Raw genomic sequence first — 21,587 nt, 5'->3', positions numbered from 1 at the left:
TTACGCAGAAATTTAGAAATCTAACCATACACAGCATTGTAGCAAGACAGTCTTGTGACATTTTTTTTCTTTTTTTATGTCTTTTTTCATTTATTACCTATTTAAAATAATTTTACTTGTGAGATAGTATGGTTATAATTGATATTTCATGGCAAGAAATACGTATTTAGAAGACCAGAATGACAGGCATTCCCAGCGTGACCCTTCAATTACATATTGCTATCTTCAGTGCAGTTGCTTGGTTCACAGGTATCGGCATGTATAGTTAGTCAGGTTGAGAATCCTACCAATTAACTGCTAGTTTGAACAACCTGCTGATGTTTCTCAGAATCATTGCCTTGCCCATCTTGTACATAAAAATGTATGGCTTTGACCCTGTCCTGTTTCCCGGCTTTTCTCCTTGCCTTTTCCTCATCATCCAATCCTCAAGTTCTCGCTTTCCTTTTACTTGTGTTATACCTTTCTATTTGTATTTCTTCTTTTGAGTTCTTATACTGGGGAGAATATGCAATAATTACACATGTGGGTCTGGTTTATTTCACTTATGAGTATATCTTCAAGTGACATCCACTTAAACATAAATGCAAGTTTATCATTCTTTATAGCTGAGTAATACTCCATTGTATAAAAATACCACACCTTTTCCATCCATTCCTCATGTGATGGGCATCTTCCTTGTTTCCAAAATTTGACTATCACAAATTGTGCTGCTATAAACATAGGTACACATATATCATTATGATATGACGTTTTCAGTTCCTCTGGGAAAATTCCCAGTAGGGGAATAGCTGGCTTGAATAACATTTCCAGACCTAGTTTCTTAAGGAGTTTCCACACTGATTTCCATAATGGTTGCACCAGTCTACATTCCCACCAGCAGAGGAGAAGGGTTCCCTTTTCCCCACAGCCTCTCCAACATTTGTTGTTGGGTGATTTCTTTATGATAGCCATTCTTTCTGGGGTGAGATGGTATGTGAGTGTTGTTTTAATTTGCATTTCATGGATGGCTAGTGATGTGGAGAATTTTTTTCATATATTTACTCAGTTCTTTAATTTCGTCCTCTGTGAAGTGTGTGTTCATCTCGGATGTCCATTTCTGGATTGGGTCTTTAAATGTAGGGGCCCTAATGATTTTTAGTTCTTTATAAATTCTAGAGAGCAGACCTTTGTCTGTATGCTTATTAGTTAACATTTTTCCCAAATTTGTGGGTTGTTTTTTCACTATGTTGGTAATTTCTTTTGATGTGCAAAACAACTCAATAAGAGATGGTTCCCAGTTGTTAATTCTTTCAAATATTACCTGTTCGATTTGATTTTTGTTCATGAACTCTTTGCCTACCTGTATGTCTTGTAGAGTTCCTCCTAATTTCTCTTCCAGGCGATTTAGTGTTTCTGTTTTAATGTTTAGATCTTTAATCCATTTTGACTTCAGCTTAGTGCACGGTGCTAGACCTGGGTCAAATCTTAGTTTTCAGCATATAGAGAGACATTTTCTCCAGCACCATTTGTTAAAGAGGCTATCTTTCTTCCAGAAAACATGTTTGGCCCCTTGTTGAAGATCAGGTGGCTGAGTGTATTCATAGAGGCCTCTGCATCTTCTAATCTATTCTATTGATCTTCTGGTCTATTTTGATACCAATACTATGCTGATCTTATTACAGTAGCTTTGTAGTATAATTTCATGTCAGGAATTGTACTGCCTCCTGCATTGTCTTTGTTTCCCAGGATTGCCTTTGCTATTCTAGGTCTTTTCTGGTTCCAAATAAATGTTAGGAATGATTTCTCTAGGTCTGGGAGGTATGTTGGTGGTAGTTTGATAGGGATTGTGTTAAATCTGTAGAACAATTTGGGGGTATGGCCATCTTCAAGATGTTTGTTTTTCCTACCCAGGAGCAAGGAATATCTTTCCTTTCTCTGAAATCTTCCCATTCTCTTTTTTCAGAGTACTGTAATTTTGTATGAAAAGATCTTTCACTTCTTTAGTTAAATGAATTCCAAGGTATTTCTTTTTCCATGGTGCTATTGTAAAAGGTATTGTTTCTCTAATTTTCCTCTCAGTTGTGTTTGTTATCTGTGTAGAGGAATACTGTTGACTTTTGGGTATTGACTTTGTAGCCTGGTATGCTACTGAATTTGTGTATCAATTCTAGTAGCTTCTTGGTGGATTTTTTTTTGGGTCTTCCAAGTAAGTGTCATGTCACCTGCAAATAACGATAAATTAACTTCTTCTTTACATATTCTTATTCCTCTTATTTCTCCCTCTTGTCTACTGGCTCTAGCTAATGATTCCAAAAGTATAGGAGTGGTGATAGAAGACATCCTTGTCTTGTACCAGATCTGAGAGTAAAAGATGTCAGTTTTTCCCCACTAAGAATTATGTTAGCCATTGGGTTGTCATAGACATAGATGGCTTTTATCAGATTGACATAGAGGCCATCTATTCCAATTTTCTGTAAGACTTTGAACATGAATGAGTTTTGCACTTTGTCAAAAGACTTTTCTGTATTGATTGAGATGATCATGTGCTTTTTGGATTTGGCTCTATTGATATACTGTAGTACATTTATGGATTTGTGTATGTCAAACAATCCTTGCATCCCTGGGATGAATCCTAACTGATCATGGTGTATAATCTTCCTTATGATTTGCTGTACTCTGTATGCTAGTATTTTATTAAGGAGTTTTGCATCTATGTTCATGAGGGAGATTGGCTTGTAGTTGTCTTTTTTAGTTGTTTCTTTCCCTGGTTTTGGTATCACTATAATATTTGCCTCCAGCAACAATTTTGAGAGGATTGCTCCCTTTTTAACTTTATTGAAGAGTTTGAGGAATATAGAGATTACATCTCCTCTAAATTTCATGTAGAGTTCAGCTGTGACTCCATCAGAAACTGGATTTATCTTTGTCAGTAGGTTTTTTTTATTACATTTAGTATTTCATTGGCTGTTATTGGGTTATTGAATGTTGTTATATCTTCTTGATTCAGTTTTGGTAATTTGTACTGTTTCAGGAATCTGTCTCTTTCTTCTGTGTCTTCTATCCTGTGAGCATAAAGATTCTCAAAGTAGATCTTTGTAATCTTCTAAATTTCCACTGGGTCTGTGGTGATTACACCATTTTCATTCCTTATTGCTTGTATTTGAATTTTTTCTTCTTCTTTTTGATGTGGTTAGATAGAGGCTTATCGATTTTATTTAATGTTTAAAAGAACCAGCTTTTTGATTCATTAATTCTTTGAACTGTTTTCTTCATCTCAGTTGAATTAATTTCTGCTCTAATCTTTATTTCTTCCCATCTTTGGGCTCTGGGTTTGGTTTGCTCTTCCTTTGTTAGATGTTCGAGGTGCAGAATTAGGGTGTTTATTTATTTCCGTTCTGTTTTCCTCATGTGTGAGTTCAGAGCTATGGATTTCCCTCTGAGAACTGCCTTTATCGCATCCTATAAATTCCGATAAGTTGTGGTTGAATTTTCATTGAATTGTAGATATTGTTCAATTTCTTGTTTAATTCTTTGACTCATTGATTGCTGAGTAGTGTATTATTTAAGTTCCATGTATTTAGGGTGTTTTTCTGGTTTCTTTTGTTATTTACTTCCAGTTTCTTTGCATTGTGGGATAATATGCATGGGATCATTTCTGTTTTCTTGCATATTCTGAAGCATGAGCTATGGACTTGTATGTACTCTGTTTTAGAAAATAACCCATGTGCAGCTGAAAAAATATGTATTCAACTGTGGTTAGGTGGAACACTGTATATATGTCCACCAAGTCCATTTGTTCCAAGCTCTGGTTCAGTTCTGCTACTACTTTGCTAGTTTTTTGTCTGGTTGACCTATCTTTTGGGGATAAGGTGTTGTTCAGGTATCCTGTTAAGATTGTGGTATGGGATATTACATTTTTCATGTCCATTAAGATTTGTCATGTGTAGTTGGGTGCCTCATGTTTTTGCATAGATATTTATGATTGTTACCTCTTCCCCTTGAATTTTTCCCCTAACCAGTATACAGTTGCCTTCTTTATTTCATTAGATCATTCTTGGTTTGAAGTTGAGACTGTCTGAAAACAGGATTACTACCCCTGCTTTTTTCTGAGGTGCTGGGGCATGTAGTATTATCTTCCATCCTTTGACTTTCAGCCTATGAATTTCTTCATGAGTTAAGTGTGTTACTTATATAGCATATTGCTGGATTTTGTTTCCTATTCTACTGTGCCAGTCTATTTCTCTGAATTAGTGAATTGAATCCATTTACATTGATGGTTATAATTGAGATGTGTGACTTATGATTGACATGTTATTTACCTGCTATTGTTTACTCCTTTTTGTCCCTTGTTTAATTGTTTGCCCTATTTAGTGGGTTCCTTCTGTTCTTGTTCATGGAGTTCAGATCATTTTTGTCCCTCTCTACAACATCTTTCAGTAGTCTGTGCAGGGTTGGCTTTGTCATCATGAAATTCTTTTATTGTTTTTTGTCAAGGAAGTATTTCAGTTTTACATCAAACTTGAAAGAAAGTTTTGCAGGGTATTGTAGTCTGGGCTGGAATTTGTTTTCATAGAGGACTTGAAATACTCTGCTCCATGCTCTTCTTGCCTTTATGGTTTTTGAAGAGAAGTTGGCTGTAATTCTGATGGGTTTTCCTTTGAATGTGATCTGCTTCTTTTCTCTAGCAACTTTCAGTATATTCTTCTTGTGCTGAATTTCTGGGATCTTGACTATTATATGTGTCGGTGTGTTTTTAATTGGGTTGAAGTTATTTGGCATTCTGTATGCTTCAGTTACCTGAATGTCAGATTGTTTCCTCTTATTTTGGAAGTTTTCTGCTATTACTTCTGCCCATATTCCTTTTATATCATTTGTATAGACTCTGTCTTTCTCATTGATGCTTATTAGTCTCCCCTTGTTCATCTTTGCTTCATCTTGCAGGTGATGGATTATTTTTTCCTGTGTCCTAGTTGTTTTTAAGAGATCCTTTCTTACCTTTTCACTAGCTGTAATGGCATCTTCAAGATCTGAACCTCTGTCTTCACATTCACTCAAACAGTTTTGCAGGCTTGTGATTGAGATTTTAAGTTCCTCTATATCTCTTTGACTCTACTTTATGTTATCTTTTTCTTTCCTCTATTGCTTTTGCAAGGATTTCATAGTTTTTCTTGTCTCCTCTATTTTTTTTTATCAATGTCTTCTTTAGAAGTGGTTATTCTTTTGCTGCAGAGTTTTTTTCAGATTGAGTTTCCTCTATATGTTTCTGTATTTAATTCTTTACTTCAGATGCTATGAATTCAGAGATTTCTTTCTTTAATGTCAGAAATTGATTCTGCTCTGAGTTCCTCTATACTTTTCTGCTGTTCTTTCTTTACTTCTAATGCTGTTAATTCATTTCAGCTGAGCTAGTGTCTTCTGCCCTTGTTCTGGATGGGCTCGTGGCCTGAGATTGCATTTTCCTCCTTGTCTTTGTCATTTCACATGGCACTGTCCTCTGACCTGTGGAGTAAAGCTTTCATGCAGTTATAACCTTAGCACCTACTGAAATTCGGGTGCAGATCTATTAAGTGTGAGTTTATCCAGTTATTCCTGGCTTAGGTCTAGCTGTTGTATTCAGCTCCTTCCTGCTGCAGCCCTTGGAAGTGAACCTGTTGTGCCCCTCTGGCACAACAGTGAACCTGTGGTGCCCCTCTGTTGTGCCCCTGGACTAGGGATATAGGGGAAGCAGAAGCTCTCCCACACACTAGCCGGGCCTGGACTTGGGCTGGACCTGGGAATCCCAAGAGCATTGCAGAAATTCTTACTCATTTGGAGGGCTTGGAGGCAGGGCTCTGGAGGGGTGGAGGGGTCCCGAGGGCACAGTAGAGGATCTCATGGGGCGTTCCTGAGCTTTGGTTTGGAGAGGTCCCGCAGGCACAGGGAAGCCCAGTTGTTTCTTTACTTGACACACTATTATTCAGACATTTCAGCTGTGTGATTCCCAATTTCTTTTGTGCTGGTTTCTTCTGCACTTGTTCTGGGTGGGCTGAGGGCCTGAGATTGCATTTTGCTCCTTCTCTTTGTCATTTTGTATAGCACTGTCCTCTTGTTATGGTTTGTGTCTAGTTGTCCCCCCAAAGCCTCATGGGGTGAGGACTTCTAGAGTTTGTGTTAACTCATGATCCACTGGGATTATGTGTGATCCAAGGCTGGGATTATGGGTCTTAGTACTGCTGGGATTACCCATAGGGGGGTAAATACTGGGAAGTACCCATAGGTGTGAGTACTTCCCCTACCCTGGAGCAGCTAATTTGCATTACAATGTAAAGTGGGAAGAGAAGCTACCCCTCCCTTGCACTCTTGCTCTTTGCCGCTGCCATGAAAGGTTGCTTTCTGCTCTGTGCTGCTCTGCCTTGGACTCAGATGAGTATGGACGGAAACTTCCAGTAACTGTGAGCTAAATAAACCTTTCCTTCCTTCATTTTGAGTGTCAGGTATTTGTCCCAGCAACGAGAGAAGAGTAACTAAGACACCTCTGATCTTAGGTGTAGACCTCTGGTGCAGTTATAACCTTACTACCTAGTGAAATTTGGGTGCAGATCTATGAAGTTTGAATTGATCAGGTTGTGCCTGGCTTGGGTCTCACTGCTGTTCTCAGTTTCTTCTTGCTGTAGCTCTTGGAAGTGAACCCTGTTGTGCTCCTCTGGCAAGATGTTCAGCTCCTGGAGTAGCTGGGTGATTCTGGCCCCTAGCCTCTTTACCTGGACTTCAGCTGCAGAGTTTCACCCCAGGCCCATATGCCAGGCCTGGCCTGGGTCTGGAGAGGTCCAGAGAGCAGGAGAGAAGACCTCACTCACATGTGGGCCTGGGCTGTATTTGGAGGGGTCCAATGGGTGCAGGGGAGCATGGAACCTCTCCCACATACTTGCTGGACCTGGGCTTTGGCTAGATCTTGTAATAACAAAATTAAATAGCATCTTATTCCACATTAGAAAAAAATAGCAAATGTACAAGAAACTAGACTAATTAATTCAAAGGAGTGAAAGAAAACAAAGATCTGTCCTCATTGAATTTTATGCTTGGCAAACCTTCCTTTGAAAACTAAAAATATTTTCCAGTTATACAAATTTGAAACATTCTAATACCTCCAGATGTAACACATAGAAAATAAGGAAGAGCATAGTCCAAAAGGCAAGAGAAGTTGCTGTATGGTCCTGGGTAAAGAATAAAGAGCTCTCTAGAGCCAGCCAAATAGCTCAGTGGATTAAAGTGCCTGCAAGCATTTACAGGGGCTAGGGGTTCAATCTCTGGGCCTGCCGTGCCAACCCCACCCCCGGGCACACTGAGACTGCAATTGAGACTGGGTATGGTGGCATGTGCCTGTAATCCCAGCTTTTGGGAGGCTGTAAACAGGTGGATCACTATGAGTACCATCTACTAGTGAGACACAATACTCTGTAGACCCTTCCCTAAAATACAAAAAAAAAAAAAATAATAATAATAAAGAGCTCTCAAAATTGTAGTTATGCAGGACTATGTAAGATATATTAGATGAACCAATTTAAAAGGTCATTGAAGATTTTTACAAAACAGTATCAATTTTAAGTATGAAAAAATATACATTTTTTCATATGTGTGTGTCTGGTGTGCATGAAAGACAAGGAAAAATATCCTTTTTAAAGTTTCTAATACTAGGAGAATGTATCATACCATGTCTTAAAAGTAGACTGTAAATCAAAGATACATTATACATCTTAAAAATTAAGATTAAACAATATTCATAAAATTTATTAAATATTAATTAAAATTAAATGATTCAAGGAAGAAAAAATTTTTCATGATAGTAAAGAATTACTAAGAATAAAACATAACATAAATACTGGAATGGCAGATATATGACCAGCACTTCTAACAGTTTGGGGATAGGATATCGCACAAAGTTCTAGTATGTTATGGACATGGACAATGTCCCTGATACTTACTGGTGTCCAGGTGTCACTTGTAGGACTGAGCTACTGCTATTTCCTTCATATCCACCCTGTAGACCTGGATAGAATCATGCCCTATAGGTGGTAGAAGAAGTCCATTTGTAGAGTATGTTCATGGAAATATATTGTTGCTGTATACAAAAGAATAACTGAAATACTGCTTTTGTATACCTCGTTTTCTCCTGTGTTTTTTTGTTTTATTTCATGGGTTCTTTCCATTCTCATTCATGGAGTTGTGGTCATTTGATCCCTCTCTAGAATCTCATTTAGTAGTCTTTGTAGTATTGGCTTTGTCATTATGAAATTCTTTTATTGTTCTTTGTCATGGAAGTATTTCATTTCTCCATTAAACTTGAAAAGAAAGTTTTGCAGGGTATATTAAACTGAGTTGGAATTTGTTTTCTTCCAAAAGGGTACTTTCTGCCAAAAGGTACTTTGCTCCACACTCTTCTTGACTTCATGGTTTGTGAAGAGAAATCTGCCATTATTCTGATGGGTTTTCCTTTAAATGTGATCTGTTTCTTTTCTCTAGCGGCTTTTAGTATACTGTTCCTGGGCTCAATTTCTGGGATCTTGATTATATATGTCTGGTTCTAATTGGGTTGATTTTATTTGGAGTTTTATATGCTTTGGTTACCTGAATGTCAGATTGTTTCCCCATATTTGGAAGTTTTCTGCTATTACTTCTGCCCATATTCTTTTTATATCATTTTTATATTGACTCTTTCTGTCTTCTAAACTTTGGTGTTGAACTTTGGTAGAGTTATTACCTTAGCACCAGGTCCGGATCCACCAAGTTCAAACTTATCCAGGTGGGTGTGACTTGGGTCTGGCTGCTGTGCTCTACTTCCTGCTGTAGCCCTTGGAGGTGAACCCTCTGTGCCACTCTGGCAAGATGTTCTGCTCCTGGGTTAGCTGGGTGGGTCTTGCCTCTAGCCTCCCTGCAGGGAGTTCTGCCCCAGGGTTTCACACCAGTGGAGGAAGTTCCACTCACATGTGGGGTCTAGGTCGAATGAGGACCTAGAAGGCCCTAGTTGGTCCCATTCACATGCTGGGCCTGGGCTCTTGGTTGAATCAGAATCCAGTGGGCCTGGGCTCTGGGTCAAATGCAGACCAATTGGCCCTAGGCAGTCTCACTCACAAGTGAGGCCTGGGTCGAATCTATCTTTTTATTCTTATTTTTTCTTTCTTTCTTTTGTATTTCCTGCAGGGATTTTGTTTTGTTTTTTCTTTAAATGAACTTCGCACATTTGTATCTGATAATCTGAACAACTAATTTGAAGATAATATGTAATACAGTAACCACTGTTGAATTCTTTTTACTTTAATGAATTTTTTTTTTTTTTTTTTTTTTTTTTAGTGAAATTCTGTATCATTTTAAAGTTTTTTTTTCTATCACTATTTTGTATTCTTTAAAAAAATAAGAAACAAGGGCTGGCCAGATAGCTTAGCAGACTAAAGGGCCTGCTTAGGCAGACGTAGCAGCTGGGGTTCAATCCCCATTCCCCTCCTGCCCCCCGCGTGCTGTGCCAGCTCTGCCCCTGGGGTGTGCTGATAGGGCAGTTGAGACTGGGTGTGGTGGCATGTGCCTGTAATCCCAGAGTTTGAGAGGCTGAAAACATGAGGATCACTACAAGGCCCATCAGTGTAGTGAGACCTTGTAGTTCCTGTAGACCCTTACTAAAATACAAAAAAATAAAAATAAAAATAAATAAATAAGTAAAATTTTTAAAAAAGTATTGATAATTCTCCCAACATCTCCAATTAGAAACAATGAAGAGAAAATTAATATATTTAGTAAGATTTTTTTTTATTAAAGATGCATGTAGAACAGGTTCTACAGCATCTCACTACACAGCTTGGATTGTAGTGATTCTCCTGTGTTCACCTCCCAAGTGCTGGGATTACAGGCACACGCCATCACACCCAGTCTCAATTGCCAACTCAGCGGACCCCAGAAATGGGGTGGCATGGCACACAGGAGACCAACCCCAGCTGCTACGTCTGCCTAAGCAGGCCCTTTAGTCTGCTAAGCTATCTGGCTGGCCCTTAGTAAGATCTTAAAATGTAGGTTCTTGTGAAACTTTTATGTAAAGATAACCTTAAGTCAATGATTCTCTATGAAAGGCAATTTCAAGCCTCAGAGAACATTTTTTAATCTGTGTGTTAGTTTTTGGTTTTCACAGTGAACAAAAGAGATATGAAAAGCATCCAGTGGACAAATGTCAGAAATGCTGCTAACTACCTTAAAATTCTCAGAGATAAACATAGCCAAGAATGATCTAGCTCAAATAGCAATGGTACCAAAGAAACCCTGAGTGGGCAATTAATAGGGAGCACAAAGAAAATCCACACCAACAATGGTTTGTTTACTTTCACCTGGCATATTGTAAGTGTGAAAATATTTGATAGTTTTAAATTGTGCAAGCCACCAGCTTCTCAGAAAATTTAGGGAAGGGGCAAGTTGAACTATTATTTTAGGGGCTGGAATTAAGAGTCAGATATTAGCAGGATTTATAAATGTGTTATCAGCATAGCACGTACATGTTCATAGAAACCTTAGGCATAAATGAGAGTGTCTGTAGCAGTAGTTCTACAGTTGATCACTATAGATGAAAATCACTTCAGCAGATTTGAAAAAATGTAGCTGCTTAATCTAATCTCAGAGATTATGTTCTAAATGTCTCAGAATTGGGGGTGTAGACATCATATTTTAAAAACTCAATGTATAGCACTATTGAAAATGTAAGAGCACATTGGCCAAGTATTGTCCATGACTCATCAACATGGCTGACACTGACAAAGAATCTACAGTCTGAGGTACAGGATCTCAGGATAAATCCTGAGGGGATTTCACTGACCTTATAAGACCCAAAAGCTACAACTCTTGTTGCATAGGTCCTGCTTTACCTTGGCCTTAACCATCCAGCAGAAAAGTATAAAAACAAAGTACAAGAAGTAAAGCCATGCTGTTATGTTGAGCTGTAGGGGACTCAGGTCAACAATTTCTGACATTGCCAGTGAAGCGGAAGACCCAATACTATACGGACTACTGGACTCTTTTAGAATATTTTGCTGAGTTAACACAACTATAAATTCAAATAACGGAATTTAACCAAAAAAGGGGATACAGATGAATGTCCATTTTGTATCTGTGTATTCAAAGTGGTTAGGATAGATAAATAGTTACATTCTCTTAATGAATAGAGGGAATTGTTCTAATAGTGTTTGTAAATAGGATATCATGTCCGCATCTTGTACAGCAATTAACCACTAGGAAGAATGTATGCAATGTGTTAATTATTGAAACTGTCCTACCAATTTGGTTTGAAACTGTCTTATTGCTATTTGTTTCTCAATAAAATTGTGGAAAAAAGAAGAAAATGTAAGATTTTTTATTTCTAAACACAAATGAGCTGTATTAATTATGCATTCATTCTTAAGTCATATTGCATTCAGTGCAACAGCTCAGACCATTGGTGGTTGTTTGGATAGTTTTCTAGGTTTGGTAAAACAAACAGGAACCCATTGTTGGCTTTACTTGGTGAAATAAAATATCAGAAAAGGTCTCCTTGGCAGAACGTAGAGGAAAGAATTTAAAGACTTTGGGAGATAAGAAAGGAGATTGATGTACCACGTGTTTCACCGCTATGCACTGCCAGGACCCAAATGACTTCTTTCCCTTTCCTATAAAAATAGAGAGAAAAGGGAAATACCCAAAGCCTAAAAGTGCTCTCCTGGCTGTACTTTTTCTGGGCTAGAATGCTTGTGGAAAGAGCTGCAATAAAAATGGTATTCTTGATCTCAGCAGGGATAGGAGAAGCTGACTGGGCCCTGGCCCAGGTGATGACTGTTAACAGTCTGAAGCAATGTGGGTATTGTTTTAATAGCCAGATGCTACACTCAGGAATCAGGGAATGACTTCAGTAGCAGAAATCTCTAGCTGTGGTTAATTAATCATAGGATCCCTAGGAATGAAATAGACAGCCAATTAAGGTGTGTCTTGATTTATTTAACAAAAGCTTTTCTAGTTCTGGTGAACAGAGGCTGCAGTGGAGCCAGCGAGTTAGAGAATTTTGAGTCACAGACCCAATATCACCCAGTCAAGGGGAGGCTAGTGTCTATAGGGGAAAATCTGCTGTAACAGTACAGAAGCATATTGTGAACCTTCTGCCTTGTTCTTCCTAGTGGGGCTGTCAGCCATTAACCTGAATATTTGAACATTGAGAAAAGGGAAACATTTAAATTCAGGAAATAGTGGATATTGACTCAAAGTTATCACTTGCTCCTGGGGTCCAGGAATTATGATGGCTGCAGCCATCTGGTCATTATAGAATTCAAGCGACAAACAGAGTTCTGGCCTGAGTTTATTTCATGGTAGACACAGTAGAACACCCTCCTCCTGAAAATCAAACAAACAAAAACTCCACTTTAAGATTATATTCTTAGATTCTGAGTGGATTTGGAAAAGGCTATTTTAGGAAACTGGCAGAATTCCAAGTTTCCCTGACTTAAAAGTTGAGGGCTAGCATTTTAGGAAGAATCGAGTAGAGTTCATTTTGCACTCTTTCTCAGCGAAAGTAGGGGGAAAACAGGAACACAACTCTGAAAGTTTTACCTGAAAGATGTATATCTGGTGATTAATAGGGCAGTTTGACTTTACCTGTGGGTTTTGAAGGAGTTAGGTGGATTATTGGAAACAATCAGTAAGGGCTCTGGTTGTGCCAGTTAGGTTTTTATTCTTATTAGAATAAATCAAAGTGTGTTTTAGTAGCACTAGATTTTATCAAAACATTTCCCCATTTTAATTTTTAGACATCATCAGATGTTTGTCATCTTTAGTATAGAAACATAAGTCTTTATTGTTATGCCTCAGGGATACACCAGTTTTTTTTTTTGTTCTAGCTTGCTAGAAACTTGATCATGTTACCATTATACTTTGATCAGATACCCACAAAACACTATGATGATTGCAAGGTAGAAAAAAATTGAGGCTGGATTCCTTTCCTTTCTGTTTGATAGCCAGAAGGATACATGACCCTACTGATAGCTGTTGTGTGCCTCCCCTTGCTGTCCCTCACCTCTTTCCGGATAACCTGAGGTGACTTCTCCACCTTTGGGGTTGCTTCTGTGCTCATCCTTTAGGGCCTACTACAGTAGCTGCTGATTGGCAGATTGCTGATGCCCCTCCCCTGCTCCAGGATACTGTTACTAACCAAGAAGCAGCTGGAAGACTGCAGCCACTTTGAAAGAAGTAGCCTGAAATGGCAAAGATCCTCATTCAGGGCTTCTCAAGTCATATAAAGTCTCTTTATTATTATAGAATTTTGTAGTCATATAGACAGTTTAAGGAACTATTAAGTTTTTTCTACTCTCTGATCTTTATGTCTTATTGTGAGGGTTACAATACAGCTTTATGTCATAAAGCTAAGGGTTATTTTGGTCAATTAGAGATGGAAATCATAAGTTCAAAAAATGAAGCTCTCTTGATATTAGTGATTCTAGGGTTTGAGGACTAGTGACTTGAGGTGAAGGACCTGGCTCACTCATTATAACTGATTATAACCCTGAAATCTCCAAACCTTAATGGGACATAATCAACATTTCTGCTTCTCCTAGAAATGCCTCCAAAGAGGTCATCATATCTGTCCTTAATTTTTATGGAAGTCCAGGAGTTATCAGTCAAGCAGCTATGTTACGCTCAGTTCTGTGGGCCATGATAGCATAGACTGTCCTAGATGCTCCCCATCCTGTCCCTCAGAGAGACAGTGGTCTTGGCTTGAAGCAGGCTTGAAACACAGACCTATCTTGGATGACTGCCCTATAAGCTGTAGAGCACTCTGTTCTCCTCTGTCATTACTCCGAAAATACTCAAGGAAGTCTATGAAATACACAAACAGCACATGTGTGGGACACTTTTTCTGTGTATCACCATCACATTCCTTTGGACAGTTCAGAAGTATTTCTTCCTGTGTGCTCTTTTCCTTGTCCTTGAGTTCAATCCCTAGTAAAGCCTCACTTATATGGTCCTATTGCCTACTCATGATTCTTATCTTGAGTAGAGTCTCAGTAACTTGCACTAAAACAAGTTGAAACACAAGAGGCTACTATCCTTGAAGAATTTCAGAGACTGATGACAGTCTAGAAGCAACTGATGGGGATCAATGATGACTAGTGGAGGGGACCAACATAACTGGTGGGAATTGAAAAAGCAACATGATTCTGCAATGAACAACCACTGGAAAGCCCCCAATAAGCTTCAGAAGTGTCCACAAGAGCTCCAGAAAGTCACCAGTAGGGGTCCAACCCTCAGCTAATGGGATGCCAATAGGTGACCATTACCACCAAGGTCTACAACACAGTGCACCTAGAGTCACTAGTCCTCAAACCCTAGAATCACTAATATCAAGGGAGCTTCACTCTTTGAACTTATGATTTCCATCTCTAGTTGACCAAAATAACCCTTAGCTTTATGACATAAAGCTGTATTGTAACCCTCACAATAAGACATAAAGATCAGAGAGTAGAAAAAACAATAGTTCCTTAAGCTGTCTATATGACTACAAAATTCTATAATAATAAAGAGACTTTACATGACTTGAGAAGCCCTGGATGAGGATCTTTGGCATTTCAGGCTACTTCTTTCAAAGTGGGGGAATCCAATATTTTTTTCTTTTTTTAAATTAATTTTATTGAGAAACAGCAATAAGACAGCTTCAAAACCGATTAATAGGATAGTTTCAATAATTAATACATTGCGTATTTTTGTCTTCATAGTGGTTATTCATAATACAAGATGCAGACATGATATCTTGCCCAAACACTATTAGTACAAGTCTTTTTTCTCATTGAATTAAGAGAAAGTAGCTGTGTATCCTATTTTGTATATACAGATAAGAATGGCCTTCATTTGAATCCCCTTTTTTTTGGTTTAGTTTTGTCAGAGATGGGTATTCCCTTGTCATTTAAACATTGTAGGTGCATGAATTCAGCAAAATAATTCAATATACTCCAGTAGTCCATAATAGTAGTAGGTTGTCCATAGGACTGGCAATGTCAGAAGTTGTTGACTTGAGCCTTCTACAGCTCAGCATATTAATATGGCTTTACTTCTCATACTTTGTTATTATACTTTTATGCTGGATGGTTAAGACCAAGATAAAGCAAGACCTATATAACAAGAAATGTAACTTTTGTTATCTGACAAGGTCAGTCAAATCCCCTCAGGATTTACCCTGAAACCCTGTACCACAGTTTATAGATCCTTTGTCAGTGTCAGCCATGTGGATGGGTCACAGCCATTGCTTGATCAATTTGCTCTCTGTGAAAGCCTGAGAGAATGTTTTCTCTCCATGTGACTCTCCTTAGGCATATAACATCGTCGATCACTTCCCTCTGTGGCCCCATTATCTTGATCAGAAAATTTGGGACAACACTGAGTTACAGGATGTTATAGTACAGGTTCTCTTATGTCCTGAGTCCTCACTAACCTTGAAAGGCTAGGGCCAAAATGTTGGCTATCCTTGCAGCCCTTCTTTTTCTCTAATTTTTGGTCTGCAGACTTAAGTTGTTAACCCTCCTGAAGAGAAATTTAATGATATTATTACCCTGTAACAGAGGCAGTTGAGCTTAACCTCACTATCTGTCTGAATATCAAACATCTTAGACATAGCATGTAACAGGTATTTTCCATCAAGTATTGATATGTTAAACTTTAAATCCCTACAGAATGTGAAGAAAAAAGAAAAATAAATATGTTTTAAAAATTTGAACAATTACATATTTTTACACAGAAATTTAGAAATCTAACCGTGTACAGCGTTGTAGCAGGACAGTCTGGTGACTTTTTTTTTCTTGTCTCTTGTTTCATTTATTACCTTTTTTTTTAAAACCAACAACAAACATTTACTTGAGACTTGAGAGACATTATAGCAATAATTGATGACATGACAAGCAGTACGTATTTAGATGGGAATCTAAGGTTTAGTTTTATCATATGTGTATATCTTAATCTGATTACATAGTGATCTAAATTTTGTCCATCTATGATTGGGGTCCATAATAAATGAAACCTTGATCCATGGTAGTTCTTCCAATTGGTCTACATCTCCAGCTTAACTCATATTAATACCTTAAAAGAAGTTTTTTTCTGAGCAAGCAGCAATTGACTGAGGATTCAGAATCTTAAGCCTGACTTCATAGTCCTATACCAGGTAGAAGAAGACTCTGGCCCTTCACAAAAAGTGCTATTGGTAGGAAATCATGCTTCATATGTTGAACACTTTCAATTGGAAGGGGACTAGCTGGAGGTCAGGACCTATGCTGATTCCTGGGCAGAAGCTTTATATATGATTATGTAGAAGAAAAATGTCAAGGGATTAGTAAAAATCATGCTTATTAAGGAAGAGTACATAGAAGATGGATCTCTTAAAACAGTTTCAGAGCCTGATAATGTTTGTGCCTCAAACACCAGATGGCCTCCAATGGTAAGATATTCCTTAATAATCAAGTGGACAGGATGGGAGATAGCTCGGCAGTCTAAGTACCTGCCTGGCAAGTGTGGACCTGAATTCAATCCCCATTACCATGTACCATACCAGTCCCAGAACCCCACGTGCACCAAGCTGGCCCCAAAACCAGACATGCTAATTCCAGTGCTGGGGAGGCTGAGACAGGAGGATCCCTAAGAGTCTGAGCTGCATAGCAAGGCTCTGTATCAAAATTTAAAAAAAGATAATAATCAAGTGGACAGAATAATCTTTGGGCTTGGTGTTTGATCAGGATCTCATCAATAGAGCATTGTTGGAGTAAGAGACCTGAGGAAAGTAGTGAGAAGGGAGACAGTGGAAAATAGGAGAGGACATTAAAACACAGTAAAGTATTATTTTTGCTAAAACACAAAGCAAGAGATGATGGATGTGTAGTTGCAGTGTGAACAGGTTTAAATTTTTCTTCAACATGCTGGATATAAAAATAGGAAGGCAGAATTGACCCTAACTTTGGAGTTTACAGAGAGCTGTAGTCAGTAGTACATCTTGATGTGAGGCAGTGAGTGGAAAATAGAGGAATTGTTACTGTCATAGGGAAAATCCTGTGTTTCAATATTGATAACATTTCAAAATAATTGCAAAGTTAATAGTTTGATGTGAAGATTGTTAAGATTATGAGAAGACATAGATAAGTCATGTGAGAGTAGCACTGTAATATAGAAAGCTGATCATGTTTGTTTACTTTTGTTCATTTCACTGTCTCAGCTGCACAGGTTTGGCTACAACGTTTGTCCATCTGATGTCTGAAACTGGCCATGGAGGGAGAAATGGAACAGTACAGAGTGTAAGGCAGCTGGTGTTTGGGCCACAGAGTAGATGCTGTGCTATACATTTGGGATTTCTTGGCCCTTCCTGTAATTGCTCCTTTCCATGTCGTTGCCCATATTTCTATTTGAAATCCTTGCCCCCACATACCAATTCATACATTACTACTTCTTAAAAACCTTGCTCAAAACTCATCTCCAAAAAGTGTTTTTTTAAATTACCCTAATTATGCCTTAATTTAAATCCACCCTTAATTTATATTTAATCTTATCCTGTGTGAAGACTCTACAGTAATTTGCATCTGTTGTTTCTCTGAAATTGTGTTTTTACATGTTTCATTTAGATTTGTTCTATTTCCTTACCCAAACTAAAAACCTGTTAGCAAATACTCTGATGTAGTGCATCCCCAATGTGCTTATTGACATAGAGAAATGTTAAAAGTGTTTGATTTTATTTGAGCAAGGATGAATTATTGAATTCAGGGTTTTAATGATAATTTTTAAAATTTTATTGTAAAACAAGTAAAATTTTATTGGAGATCAGAGGTAAAATTTTAATTTTGCATTTCTATCTTTTTTGAAAACATAAACTAAATCATACTATAAAAGTGAAAAGAAGAATTGTGAGCTTCAAAGCTCAGGAGAATTAGAACCAATAAACTGTCCCCTTCAAATGTTTTACTTTAATTTTAGATTCAGTTAAAGATGAACAATATATAATTAAGATTATACCAGAGACAGCATAATAGTAATAATTTGTTAGAGGAGACTTCTTCTATAATTGAAAATTATATGGAAAAATACTGATATTATTAATATAGAGGAGAATGTAAATTAATCTATAGTGTGATTGATACAGCTCTTATACCATTAATTTTTTATACTAAGACTATTAGTTAACATAATAGCATTTTTCATGAAACTCTCATGCAAACTGAATCTTTGAGTTCAAATAGATTTCCTTTTGACAACCTTACTCTGTAATATCATGGAAAATGTTTTCTCTGGGAAAAAAACATTTTTTTACTTCAGTTGTAAAATGTTTTTTAAAATTGACTTTTGTTTCAACCTGTACTTAGTTTAAGATATTTTACAACTTTTAAGTCTGTAAATTTTGGCTAACTTCTTGTTGCTATGTTAAATTGTCAGTATAGATCCTGTTAATTATTAGTTAAATTGTTAGTATAGAACCTTTTTACTTTTTTATTTTTAATATTTTTTTATTTTTATTAGTACATATTTGGAGTGCGTATGCTTACGCTCATCCAGGGGAGTTGGTATGTGTGTGTAACACAGCATATTTGTTTAATCTCTTCCTCCCTCCCTGCTGCCCTGTCTCCATCTCTTGGTCCTCTTCCCTTTTATACAACAGCAATGTGGGTTTCACTCTTTCTTATTATAATTGTCTTATGTTTTAAATTGCTTATGTAACATTTACGCTGTGTGTTTATTTCGCTTAACATTATGAATTCAAAGTAGGTCCATTTTTCTTCAAATGGCTTAAACTTACCCTTTCTATGACAAAAGTATTCTTATTTTGCACAAATATTTTCTTTGTCCTTCTATCTGTTGATGGATATGTGGGTTGCTTCCAAGATTTAGTTATTATGGGTTGTGATGCTATAAACATCACAAAGTACATAGAAACATGCACATGTCATTGTAACATATTACCTTGAACTCTTTCAGGGAGATACCTAGAAGGGAATAGGTGGTCCAAATGGTATTTCTAGTTTTAGTTTTTTGAGCAATCTGCATACTGATCTCCATAGTAGTTGTATTAGTTGACATTTCCACCAACCAGGTAGTGTTCCTTTTTCCCCTTAGCCTTATTATTTGATTTTTTGATGCTAGCCATTCTTTCTAAGTAAGATGGAATCTCGGTTTTAATTTGTATTTCTCTAATGGCCCAGTAATTTTCAACATTTTTTTCATTTATCTATTTATCATTTCTACTTCTTCCCTTAGAAGTATTTATTCATTTCAGTTGCCCTTTCTAATTGAGTCTTTTCATTTGGGGGAGTATAATATTTTTAAATCCTTTATATACCCTAGCTATTAGTCTCCTGTCTAAGAAATAGCTGAAAATTTTTATTTTCCATTCTGATGGTTGTCTTTATCTCTGTTGGTTATTTCCTTGGCTCTGCAGAAGCTTTTTAATTTGATAGAATTCATTTGGTAATTCTATGGAAAGGATATGTAACTGGTGTTCTGTTCAGAATCCTTTCCTATATCTTCAGAAGCTTTACCTATTTTGTCTTTTCGTAGATGAAGTGTTTCTGAATTACCATTCAAATCTTCATTCATTTTCGTTGTAGTTTAGTACCTGATGAGAGACATGGGTTTAGATTTAGTCTTCTTGTGAGTAGTCAGTTTTCCCAGTACCATTTATTAAAGAGGCTACATTTCTACCAGCTATGTTTTTGACCCCTTTGTCATAAGTCATATGGCTGAATGGGGTTATGATTGTTTCTATGTTCTCTGTTCTGCTCCACTGATCTACATATTAGTTTTTGTGCCCGTACAATACTGAATTTTTTTTATCACTGTAGCTTTAGAATGTAATTTGAATTCCAGGATTGTGATGCCTCCTGCTTTTTCTTGTTGCCTAGGATTGGTTTTGCTATTCTGGGTTTGTTCTGGTTCCATATGAGTTGTAGAATAGTTTTATCTAGTTCTGTGAAAAATGCTGGTGAATTTTTATTGGTGCTGCATTAAATCTGTATATCCATTTTGATGTAGCATTTTAGGAATATTGGCTCTACATATCCAGAAACAGGAGATATCTTTCCATTTTTTAATATTTTCTTTTATCTTCTTGTTAATACTGTAGTTTTCATTTCATTGAGTCTTTTACTTCCTTGGTTAGTTTAATGCCTAAGTATTTAATTTTTTCTTGATGCTATTGTGAATGGTATTGTTTTTCTAATTTCTTTCCAGTGAGTTTATTATTGGTATACAAAAATACTATTGATTTTTTTCCTGCTACATTACAGAATTTTGGTTATTAGTTCTAGGAGTCTTTGGGTGGAATTTTTTGGGTCTTCTATGTAAAGGATCATGTCATCTGAAAATATTGGTAATTTACTATATATATATATATATATATATATATATATATATCCCTATTCTGTCTCTTGTCTTATTTCTCTGGCTGTTTTGAGTACTATATTAAAAAGAAGTGGAGATAGTAAGAAAGTTTGTCTGTTTCTGATTTTAGAGGGAAACCTTGTAGTTATTCTCTATTCACTATTATGTTGGAAGACTAAGCCACTTGTCATAAGTGGCTTTTATCAGATTGAGAGAAATCTTTCTTTCTTTCTTTCTTTCTTTCTTTCTTTCTTTCTTTCTTTCTTTCTTTCTTTTTTTTTTTTTGGAATCGGGGATTGAACTCAGGCCCTTGCGCTTGCCAGGGAAGTGCTTATTCCACTGAGCCATTTCCCCAGCCCCTGCAAATCTTTCTATAAGTGTTTTCTTCAGAGTTTTTCTCATCAGTAGATGTTGAGTTTCATCAAAGGCTTTTTCTGTGTCTATTGAGATGATCATGTGAGTTTTGCCCTTGCTTATATTTATGTGTTGTAGTGCATTTATTGTCTTGCATCTGCAAACCATGCTGTAGCAATAGAATGAAACCTACTTGATTATGTGATCTTTTTCTTGATTTGTTACATTCTGTTTACCTTCCAAACACATGAGACTTTGGAAGTGATTTTAGATCTAAATCGTAACAATCTTTAAGTCAACTACTTAATCAGTGATGAGGCTTGGATTAGAACTGTGGTAATAGAGATGGGCAGAATCAAAGAATTCAGTGAGTTTTGCTAATTTTAACTGGCTTGAAGATAAGTTGGGCATAAGTGGAAAAGTGGGTTATGATGTGCAAAGCCCAGATCTAACCTCTAGAAACAAGTCCTACCAAAGGTATGTATACCAAAGCACAATTAACAGGGGTTACATCTGGTTACTTAATGAGCGCGGCCATTATGAACTTCATGACTCTAAGTGCTTTTTGAGTTCCTGAGTCCCTAAACACTTGTTCCAGGACAGTCTGGAGTAGAACACATTATACTCAGATATAAACAAAGATAAAAAAAATTTGCATGGATTATTGGCCTGTTTAATTATGACTTTACTTTGGAGTATAAATAACATTCCTAGTGGTAGGCACAACTCAATAAAGAGGTATTTACAGTAAGAAAACGGAATACATTTCATTTTGAAAATTAATTTTACAAGGTGTATATTTTTAACAAGTAACTATTCTTATGAGGGAATCTACAAGCATTGTATTTGAGTCACCATTTAAATTTTAAATACCAGCACTACAC

Source organism: Octodon degus, unplaced genomic scaffold (assembly GCF_000260255.1).
Source record: "Octodon degus isolate 3935 unplaced genomic scaffold, OctDeg1.0 scaffold00078, whole genome shotgun sequence".
Lineage (NCBI taxonomy): Eukaryota > Metazoa > Chordata > Mammalia > Rodentia > Octodontidae > Octodon > Octodon degus.
This window is presented reverse-complemented; position numbering follows the sequence as displayed.